Consider the following 11,459-nt stretch of genomic DNA (forward strand, 5'->3'; position numbering starts at 1 on the left):
ACGATCTTGGCTCACTGCAACCTCCACCTCCTGGGCTCAAGCGATTCTTACGTCTCAGCCTCCCAAGTAGCTGGGATTACAGGCGCACACCACCCTGCCCAGCTAATTTTTGTATTTCTAGTAGAGATGGGGTTTTGCCATGTTGGCCAGGCTGGTCTCAAACTCCTGGCCTCAAGGGATCCGCCCGCTTCAGCCTCCCAAAGTGTGTGAGCCACAGCCCCTGGCCTAATTCTGATTTCTAATTCGCCTCCCTGACCTGCGGGACGCTTCAGTAGGGATGGCGCCAGGTTCAAGAGGCTGAAGAAGAGACCCAGGGCTAGCAAATGAGACATAGAGTTTATTTGAGATAACTTACAGGGTGATCCAGTGGTAGTGAGCTGGGCAGGAGAACCACAACCACTTGCAAAATGCATGCAGTTTATATAGCACTTTCACTTAGCACCCTCCCCCAGCAACCTCCATGCAGCAGCCCTCATCCTCAGGGTGTGCTTAAGTTATTGCTGCCAGGCGTGTCTACCGTATACACTCCACTGCAGCATACCCACCTTGTTGTGTCGCTTTTGTTTTTTGTTTTTTTGAGACGGAGTCTCACTCTGTCGCCAAGCCTAGAGTGCAGTGGTGCGATCTCGGCTCATTGCAACCTCTGCCTCCCGGGTTCAAGTGATTCTAGTGCCTCAGCCTCCCGAGTAGCTGGGATTACAGGCCCTCGCCACCACACCTGGCTCATTTGTGTATTTTTAGTAGAGACGGGGTTTCACCATGTTGGCCAGGCTTGTCTTGAACTCCTGACCACAAATGATCCGCCTGCCTCGGCCTCCCAAAGTGCTGGGTTTACAGGCGTGAGCCACTGCGACCCAGCCACTCTAGCATACCTTTGAATGGCCCTCACATTCTTATGCCACTCTTCCATTTCCCTGGGGCCAGGTATGCGGAGGAGCATTGCAGCCAGACACCACAGCAGCAATACAAACTGCAACAGAAAAGAATAATGAATATAAAAGTGGCTTCAGGTACTCAGGTTAACTGCTGTGATGCACCATGGCAGGCCCGCAGTGGAGGAGAGGGGCAGCTCTCTGCAGACCCAATAGTCTGTTTTGTTCTGGAGAGAGACCACTGTCTGTGCCCAGCTGGCAAGAGGTTTGTTGCACCATCCATGGGTGAAAAGTGAGATGTTTAGTGAATACAAGAAGGGGCGAGTCATGGTCATTTTTTTCTTTTTGAGACAGAGTTTCACTCTTGTTGCCCAGGCTGGAGTGCAGTAGCTGGATCTTGGCTCACTGCAACCTCCGCCTCCCGGGTTCAAGCGATTCTCCTGCCTCAGCCTCCCGAGTAGCTGGGATTATAGACACCTGCCATCATGCCCAGCTAAATTTTTGTATTTTTAGTAGAGGTGGCGTTTTGCCATATTGGCCAGGTTGATCTAGAACTGCTGGCCTCAGGTGATCCACCTGCCTCGGCCTTCCAAAGTGCTGGGGTTACAGGCATGTACCACTGCACCCAGCCTCATGGTCATTTTACGAGAAACAGGAAGTTGTGTCCTTCTGAGACAGCACCACCCCGGCAGTGGCCTGGTGCTTGGTTTGCAATACCAAATAGGTTGGCCCCATCTCCGCAAAGTGTCATGTGAGGCTGGAGTAAGACAATAGGGATATTATGCAGTGTGGGCATCCAGACGCTAGACTGTTATATGCATCCCCCAGGTGCGGTGAAGAATGTTCTTCCATATCAGCCCCCCAAAGGGGGCTGCCTGCTACCATCCAATCCTGTGTTTCTCCTTCTAGTAGGCACATGGTGGGCCCCTTAAAGATGGTGCCCAGATGTCAGTGCACAGGACTATTGGATCCAGCTCCTAGAAGAAACCGTCCAGGCAGCTTGCAGCTCAGCCCATTGGCTACTATGTCTTTTGCCTCTATCGAGCCAGATACTCTCAGTGGACAGCTGGATACAGGTGGAAGGATTGACTCGTGACAAGCCATCCGTGTACCAGGCCTGCTCAGGAATTGGGCCCTGTCCCTCTTATATAAAGGAGGGAATATGTGGAGGCTCAGTGCTTCTGTCAAAGACTGTCCTTTAGCTGTCACATAGGTGACAGGGCCAAGCAGCAAACGGAACCCTGTGCTAGTTCCTGTACTCCTCTGTTGCAGGCATGCGTGCCATGTGGCCACAGTCTGTTTCTGGGCATTCCCAGATTTTGGTTTCTGGAAGGTGTCCTACTTTAGACTAGGATAAAGGCTAAGGCCCCAGGATCCCGATAAGAGCAATGGTGGCTGGGTGTCTGGAGACTGGCGGCCACATATAGAGCTAGCTAACTATATATTGGTCACCTAAGAATGCACAGGCTGGCTGCGCGTGGCGGCTCACGCCTGTAATCCCAGCACTTTGGGAGGCCGAGGTGGGTGGATCATCTGAGGTCAGGAGTTTGAGGCCAGCCTGGCCAACATGGCAAAACCCTGTCTCTACAAAAAAAAACAAAAATTAGCTGGGTGTGGTGGCAGGCACCTGTAATCCCAGTTAACCTACTATGAGGTACTGGGTATATACTAGCATGGGAACCCCTTTGGAACATCTTCCACTTGCTGTAAGGCATAACATGTAGTGCAGAATTATAGCTCCACGACACTATAATCTAACTTCAGTCCCCTTCCATAGCTGGAACCAGAATCCTAAAGGCACAAGTTTGTGTCCTTGCCTTTGCCACCGGTCCCAGTTGGCCCCCTTCTTGACTAAGTGGTACAGTGGCCTAAGGAGTTGAGCCAAACGGGAAATAAAAGGACACCACAGCTTTAGAAGAAGAACTAAGAAGGTTTGCAGCCGCTTTAGTGGTGTAGGATGTGGGTAGGTCTGCACCGTATCTAGAATGGCAGATTGAACACTGTTAGTCTTACCCAACCAGATGACACCAAGTATTTGATAAGCCTGGACCCTGCCTTTGTCTGCATTAACCACCCGTCCTCTGTTAACCAAGTGAGACAGCAAGGTAAGGGTTATAGAGACTCAGAAGTGATCTGGAAAAAGACTCAGAAGTTAACATGATATCATCAGTGTAATAGAAAACATGTACCCTCTCCAGGGTGGTCCATCTACTGATGTCTGTGGCCACTAGGCGTTGACAATGAGGCTACGGAAATATCCCCGCGGCAAGACAGTAAAGGTATATTGTTCTCCTTCCCAGGTGATAAGGTTAGGGTTTTTTTTTTTGAGAGGGAGTCTCGTTCTGTTGCCCAGGCTGGAGTGCAATGGCGTGGTCTCAGCTCACTGCAACCTCCACCTCCCAGGTTCACACCATTCTCCTGCCTCAGCCTCTCGAGTAGCTGGGATTACAGGCGCCCGCCACCACGCCCAGCTAGGGTTAGGCTTTGTGTCCCCACCCAAATCTCATTTTGAGTTGTAATCTCCGTAATCCCCACGTGTCAGAGAGACCAGGTGAAGGTAATTGAATCATTGCGGCGGTTTCCCCCATGCTGTTCTCGTGGCAGTGCGTGAGATCTCGCGAGATCTGATGCTTTTATAAGGGGCTCTTCCTCCTTCGCTCGGCCTCGTGAAGAAGGTGCGTTTCTTCCTCTTTCCCTTCTGCTATGATCATAAGCTTCCTGAGGCCTCCCCAGCCATGCTGAACTGTGAGTCAATTAAACCTCTATAAATTACCCAGTTTGGGGCAGTTCTTTATAGCAGCTTGAAAACGGACTAATATACCAGGTGAGTGCAATGACAAAATGAGGCGCGTGCAGTCCCTCTCCTACCCTCATCAGAAAGGAGGCGATATGAGAACAGCTGCATACATTAGGGGGACCGCTTTGTTGAACTCCCAGTAATCTGTCATTCTCCATGTCCCATCAGGCATCCACATGGGCCATGCAGGGCTATTGTATGGGCTGTTCACTGGTCTTATAATGTCTACCCAGACTTCTTTCCTTTTCAGTCCCTACGATCTCATCATGACCTCCTGGCAGGTGTTGTCGTTTCAATGGTGCTATTCACAGAGGGCTGGCAGCTGTGCTGTGTCCATTTCACATTCCCCTTGATCACGCACTTCACCATCCTAACTCAGTCGGAATTCAGAGGGTCACAAGCCTGATGAGACAGCCATTCCCAAGTTGTACTCTGGGATAGGAGCTCTGTATACTAAATAGGGTTTGGGCAGCAGTCTCCTAACTTGTAATACTAGCTCAACCTGTCTGACTTTCACGACCCCCGCCCCCATGGACCATCTATTGTTATAGGCCACTGGAACCACGGATGTCACCACATATGAGAGTGCATTCAGCTGCAGTATCCACTGGGAACAGCCTGTGCATTCTTGTTTTTTTGTTTTGTTTTGTTTTTGAGATGGAGTCTCACTGTGTCACCAGGCTGGAGTGCAGTGGCACGATCTCGGTTCACTGCAACCTCCACCTCCTGGGTTCAAGCGATTCTCCTGCCTCAGCCTCCAGAGTAGCCGGGATTACAGACACCCGGCTAACTTTTGGTATTTTTGATAGAGACGGGGTTTCACCATGTTGGTCAGGCTGGTCGTGATCTGCCCACCTCAGCCTCCCAAAGTGCTGGGATTACAGGCGTAAGCCACCGTGCCTCCTGGATGCATTCTTGGTTTTTTGCCTTTTTTTTTTTTCTTTTTTTTCTGAGACGGAGTCTCACTCTGTGGCCCAGGCTGGAGTGCAGTGGCATGATCTTGGCTCACTGCAACCTCCGCCTCCTGGGTTCAAGTGATTCTCCTGCCTCAGCCTCCTGAGTAGCTGGGATTACAGGTGCCCACCACCACGCCCAGCTAATTTTTGTATTTTTTAGTAGTGATGAGGTTTTGCCATGTTGACTAGGCTGGCCTCAAACTCCTGACCTCAGGTGATCCGCCCACCTTGGCCTCCCAAAGCACTGGGATTACAGGCATGAGCCACTGCGCCCAGCCAGCCTGTGCATTCTTAGGTGACCAATATATAGTTAGCTAGCTCTATATGTGGCTGCCAGTCTCCAGCCACCCAGCCGCCATTGCTCTTACTGGGATCCTGGGGCCTTAGCCTTTACCCTAGTCTAAAGGGGTTGGTGCTTGTATGCCTCTGTGGGAGGGGCAGTGGGCTGAGCCTGAGGCTTCTTCGTGAAGTGCTGTTTTGGCTTGAGCTTCTGCCACAGTCTGACCAGAACAGCATTAGGCTGTTTATCTATTTTCACAGTAGGCGTCCCTGCCACTACCTGGTCACACATTTGTCGGGGGTCCCCGACAGCCCCTTGGCTGTTTTTCCTTTGGCTCCCTTGTTTTTATCCCAGCAGCATGCACCCCTCACCTATGCAGTTTCTGTTTCTCCTAAGCGGTGGCCCTTTGGGCCGCCTGAGACACTGGCTGTCCTACGAAGGGACTCAAGATAGACGCTAGTGTGCCACACCATTGTTTGTGTGCCTACTGTAAGGTGGCATTTCTCACGCCCGCAGTGCAAAGCTCCTTGTCAGGGTCTTGGTAATGCTCAGTGTAGATAGCAAGCATCACCCCTAATTCCCAGAGGATGCCCCTCAATTCCTCCATAATCTGTCATCACAAAGGAGATGTGGAGACATTCCTTTCTTTCTTTCTTTTTTCTTTTAGAGATGGAGTCTCACCCTGTTGTCCAGGCTGGAGTGCAATGGCTCCATCTCAGCTCACTGCACCCTCCGCCTCTCAGGTTCAAACAATTCTTCTGCCTCAGCCTCCCGAGTAGTTGGGATTATAGGTGCCTGCCACGACGCCTGACTAATTTTTGTATTTTTAGTAGAGACGGGCTTTCACCATATTGGCCAGGCTGGTCTCAAACTCCCTACCTCATGATCCTCCTGCCTCAGCCTCCCAAAGTGCTGGGATTACAGGCCTGAGCCACTGCACCTGGCCGGGACATTCCTTTCATTTGGCCAGGCTGCCTTGCAGCTCACAACCATCCAGCTAAGGAGTGGGGTGGCCCGATCCTCATTATTGGTGCCATCGAGGCACCACGTCAGGGCTGGATGGTTGGTGATGGATGCCATTTCACTCATCTCTGTTCCATGTCCCATAGACAGAGAAGCCACCCTGTGACTGACTCTCTCCCCCTTCTGCCTGAACCTAGTTCCCAGCTCCACCAACTCCACAGCTGTGGAATCCCGCACTTCCAGGCAGGGGCAAGTCTTGCAGGGTGACCCCCTATGGGTGTGGTTGGTTGGCTTTCATCTTGGTGGTGACCAGCAAACGTGCAGAGAGGACGGGCACCTTCATGAGCTCATCCCAGGCCTCACTTCCCCACTAGAGCTCTCCATGGGGTCCCAGAACTTAGGGTCCCAGGATGATTTAGTCATGAGGGCCCTGACTCATTGACATAGCAGCCAGCAGCTTTTCAAATGGACTACCTGACAAGCCAGGGTCTCTCCATGTTGTCATCCTGTGCCCGCAGGCAGGACAGTCGGTCTCTGATGTTTCAGCCTGATCTAATTAGGCATCTCTTTGTCGTCGCAGCTCATCTTGTAATGGACGCACCTTCACCTGAGCCATGAGCCCGGCCCCCGAGGCTGCTCAGAGCACAGTCAGGAGTGGCCAGCCAACCGCAGCTGCCACAGCTCAGGCATCTAACTTTTGCTTAGTTAGATCCACCTCCTGCAATAGCTCTTCCAGACCCTTCAGTGTTTGGGGGGCATCTCTGTACCCATGCCTTGGGCCTCATCCATCAAGGATAGTGGCTGTTGGGCCCCACACAGACGTGGACAGCCAGCCCGAGATGCCCCCCGTTGATATCCTCCTCTCCAATCCCATCGATTCTGCGTGCACAGGATTTTCTCCGACCTCCTGCTGGGATCATCGGTTGTCGTGCCAAATGCCTGTTAACTTCAGTAGCCATGGCACCAGGTTCAAGAGGCTGAAGAAGAGACCTGGAGCCAGCACACGAAACACAGGGCTTATTTGAGGGAACTTGCAGCATGGGCCAGTGGTGGTGGACTAGACAGGAGAACCACAACCATTTGCAAAAAGCATGCAGTTCAGGCCAGGCACGGTGGCTGATGCCTGTAATCCCAGTACTTTGGGAGGCCAAGGCAGGTGGACCACTTGAGGTCAGGAGTTCGAGACCAGCCTGGCCAACATGGTGAAAACCCATCTCTACTAAAAATACAAAAATTAGCTGGGCATGGTGGCGGGCGCCTGTAGTCCCAGCTACTTGGGAGGCTGAGGCAGGAGAATCGCTTGAACTTGGGAGGCAGAGGTTGCAGTGAACTCAGATGGTGCCACTGCACTCCAGCCTGGGCCACAGAGCGAGATTCCATCTCAAAAGAAAGAAAAAAAACTGCAGTTCACAGGGCACTTTCACTTAGCATCCTCCCCTAGCAACCTCTACGTGGCAACCCTCATTCTCAGAGGGAGCTTAAGTCATTGCTGTCAGGTGTATCTGCCATAAGGGTAGGGTTAAGGAAAGTTATTGCCAGCAAATGTGTCTACCAGACACTCCCAAGCTCCCTTTTGTCCAGAAGCCTAAGATATTCTTTTGTGACACCTTTATTGAAATGTGATTCATATACCATACAATCAACCTATTTAAAATTTACAATTCGGCCAGGCATGGTGGCTCATTCCTGTAATCACAGCACATTGGGAGGCCGAGGTGGGTGGATCACTTGAGGTCAGGAATTGTAGTCCACCCTGGTCAACATGGCAAAACCCCATCTCTACTAAAAATACAAAAATTAGCCAGGCATGGTGTTGGGTGCCTGTGATCCCAGCTACTTGGGAGGCTGAGGCAGGAGAATCTGTTGAACCCGGGAGGCAGAGGGTGCAGTGAGCTGAGATCACGCCATTGCACTCCAGCCTGGGGGACAAAAGCAAAACTCTGTCTCAAAAAAGAAAAGTTTACAATTCAGTGGTATTTAGTATATTCATAGAACTGCCGCATTTTGCCAAGTGGCTTTTTAGCATTTAGTGGAATTGTTGATAGAATTTTAAATATTGAGCTATTCTTGTGGAATCAATTCTACTTAGGTGTTATGCATTATCCTTTTGATATATTCGAGATTCTATTTGCTAATATTTAGCTTGTTCATCTCATCTTTGTAAATGAGGGGTTTTTTTCTACTTTTTATAAATTTTGGCATTAAAGTTATGCTAGCTTCAGAAACTAAATTGAGGAGCTCTTTATTTTTTCTGTGACCCTAAGCCAGTGCTGCTCAAACTTTAGTATGCTGAAAGTCACTTGGAAAGCTTGTTAAACAGATCCTTGGGCCCCATCTCCTAGTGATTTTTTTTTTTTCTTGAGACAGAGTCTTGCTCTTGTCCCCCAGGCTGGAGTGCAATGGCGCAATCTCGGCTCACTGCAACCTCCGCCTCCCGGGTTCAAGCGATTCTCCTGCCTCAGCCTCCCGAATAGCTGGGATTACAGGCATGTGCCACCACTCCTGTCTAATTTTTGTATTTTTAGTAGAGACGGGGTTTCGCCATGTGGGCCAGGCTGGTCTCGATCTCCTGACCTCGTGAGCTGCCCGCCTTGGCCTCCCAAAGTGCTGGGATTACAGGCGTGAGCCACCACACCCGGCTGCCTGCTAGTGATTTTTATGTGGTGAATCTGGATTCGGGTTCATTAATTTGCATTTATCACACTCCCATGGGTCACACTTTGAGCAGCCTGGTGTAATTGACATTAGAACCATCTGCTTTTTAAAGGTTAAATCGAACTCATTTCTGAGCCCATCTGGTCCCAGAGCACATTTGTGCAGTAGATCTCTACTCAACCTTCCAACCCTTTCCATTAATTTTCCCCAAAATTCTTGGATTATTTTTAGTAATTTACATTTGCTAGACACTTTGTTTCCTCTAAGGTTTCAGATTTGTTGACCTAGAATTTCATATAGCATTTGTCCTTAAAATTCTCTCTAAATTTGATGGCTGTGTCTCTTTTCTCATTTTTTACGTTTTGTTATTTTTATTTATCTTTTTCTCAATCAGATTCACAAGTGGCATTTGGATTTACTTAGCATTTTTACTTTATTTTCTATCTCATTAATGTCAACTTTTTAATTACAATTTCTCTCTAGTTTGTTTTGTCTTCATTCTTCTGACTTCTCAAACTCCTGACCTCAAGTGATCCAGCCATCTCAGCCTCCCAAAGTGCTAGGATTACAGGCATGAGCCACTGCACCCATCTTCTGATTTCTTAAGGGGAGTATTAAGTTCCTTTATTCATCATCTTTAGTCTGCAGTAAAGTGTAATTTTTGCTGTATGTCAAAGATTTTGATATGAAATAATCTCCTTTTTATGCTACCTAGAAACTTTGTAATTTTCTACTTAGCTTCTTTTTAATCCAAGGATTATCTGGAAGCGTGTGTGTGTGTGTGTGTGTGTGTATAGGATTATCTGGAAATATATATATATACACACACACACTTTTATGCTACCTGGAAACTCTGTAATTTTCTACTTAGCTTCTTTTTAATCCAAGGATTATCTGGAAGTGTGTGTGTGTGTGTGTGTGTGTGTGTATAGATATGAGATGGGGGTCTTGCTGTGTTGCCTAGGCTGGTCTTGAACAGCTGAGCTCAAATGACTCTCTCACCACGAAGCATATTTCTTAATTTCCAAGTCATTAAGGTTATTTTCTCTTTTAAAATTGTTCATTTCTTTTTTTTACGATTTTTACAAATATTGTTTATTTTAATGAAGCTGGTGCAATGTCCATTTAAAACCCATATCCCAGGCCAAAAAGTACAAATAAAAAAGAGCAGTGTTCTGTTTTATTCATTTCTGCATGTATCACTTTATTAATTGCTAATGAAAATCAGAAATTTTCTGGGATCTTTTGACAAGATTTAACAAAAATCTTAAAATGCCTTTTCTTCAGTGAAGCCATCTTTGGAGTTAGGCTTCCCTCTTACCTTATCTGTCATCTTGACTTCAACCTGATATTCCTCTTCTTTTGGTCCAGACCCTCAAATTTTAAAAGTACCTTCAAGTTAAGGAAAGGTCATTTCTCCACAGTTCAGTTCTCTGAAAAAACTCCCATCTCCCACTGAAAGTCACAGTCCAGGAGTGAAGCAATCACATGCTAGAACATCAGGGCCAGTTGGAAAGTCATTATGAACACCTGCATTGGCCGATCTTATTTATCACCACAAGCCTGAAAATGCAATGTCCTGAAAAAGGTGGCCTCTCTGTGCACACGTAATTTTTTAAAAGGAGAGGGTAGGCCGGGCGCAGTGGCTCACGCCTGTAATCCCAGCACTTTGGGAGGCTGAGGCTGGCAGATCACAACGTCAGGAGATCAAGACCATCCTGGCTAACACAGTGAAAGCACGTCTCTACTGAAAATACAAAAAATTAGCCAGGCGTGGTGGCGGACGCCTGTAGTCCCAGCTACTCGGGAGGCTGAGGCAGGAGAATGGCGTGAACCCGGGAGGTGGAGGTTGCAGTGAGCTGAGATTGCACCACTGCACTCCAGCCTGGGCGATAGAGTGAGACTCCGTCTCAAAAAGAAAAAAAAAAAAAGGGTAATATGAAGGGGACTGAGGCTTGATCCACCAAAAATCAGCACAATGAAAACAAATAATAATGAATAATGAGCACCAGAATTCAAATTACCCGCTGTTTCAAAGAGATGGGGTACCAGTTTTCAATTCTGTTTTGAATACCACATTACAAAGGAACTATTTTTAAAAATAAAGGATTAAAGGATCGAGGGAAAATAAAAAAAGAAGAAGCTGTTGAATGACCACCCCCCACCCCCGCGTTTGTTCCTGATAAACTTCAATCACATCTTCTTCCTCCATTCCCAGTCCTTTTGGAGTATGATTATCAGCAGTTCTCTGACCCTCAAAGAGAAACCGAGTGAATTCACTGGAAAGCCCTGTCTTTGACAGTACGATTGAGTTTCTTGAGATGTGTTGTCATTTTCACTTTGAAGTGAATCTCACTGCTATCCTGTCCAGTGACTTTGAGTTTAATGTATTCACCTTCCTTCTTATTCCCCAAGTCCTCAGTTGAAGGTTTTGCCTCCTGGTCAGACATGATGACAGTGGCTTCACCCAGGGGTCTCCACACAGTAGCGGCCTCGGGTAGGCAGAACCTCGCTCCAGGGTTCACAAATCCATCTCCCTTCCCTGAAATTGTTCATTTCTAATATGACTAAGTATCTATTAAATCATATTTGTTTGTATTATTCAATTTCTCTATGTCCTTTTTTTTCTCTATTAGATCTGTGAGTTCTGAAAAAGTTGTATGATAATTGCCATTGTAGTTATATTTTGATCAATTTCTTTTTGGTTTTATACGTGTTTTGCCTTAAATATTTAGCTCTCCAGTTGTTTGGTACATATAGGCTTGTGGCTGTTATTATTTTCTTTGGGTGTTGAGCATGTACTATACAATGTCTCTAATGTGCTCGGTACTTTTAATCTTAAATACTCTATTTCCTGATATTCAGATTTCAATCTTGGCTAGGATGGTTGGGGTATTTGCTTTATAATAAATCATTCAGGTGAACAGTTCGGTTTT

General features: G+C 47.7%; 1 pseudogene; it reads right to left on the reverse strand.

The window, feature by feature from the left end:
• Positions 1 to 6,656: 6,656 nt before the first annotated feature.
• Positions 6,657 to 11,060, reverse strand: LOC129460162 (small ubiquitin-related modifier 1-like; annotated as a pseudogene).
• Between the last annotated feature and the right edge of the window lie 399 nt (positions 11,061 to 11,459).

This window comes from Symphalangus syndactylus, chromosome 13, assembly GCF_028878055.3.
Source record: "Symphalangus syndactylus isolate Jambi chromosome 13, NHGRI_mSymSyn1-v2.1_pri, whole genome shotgun sequence".
NCBI lineage: Eukaryota > Metazoa > Chordata > Mammalia > Primates > Hylobatidae > Symphalangus > Symphalangus syndactylus.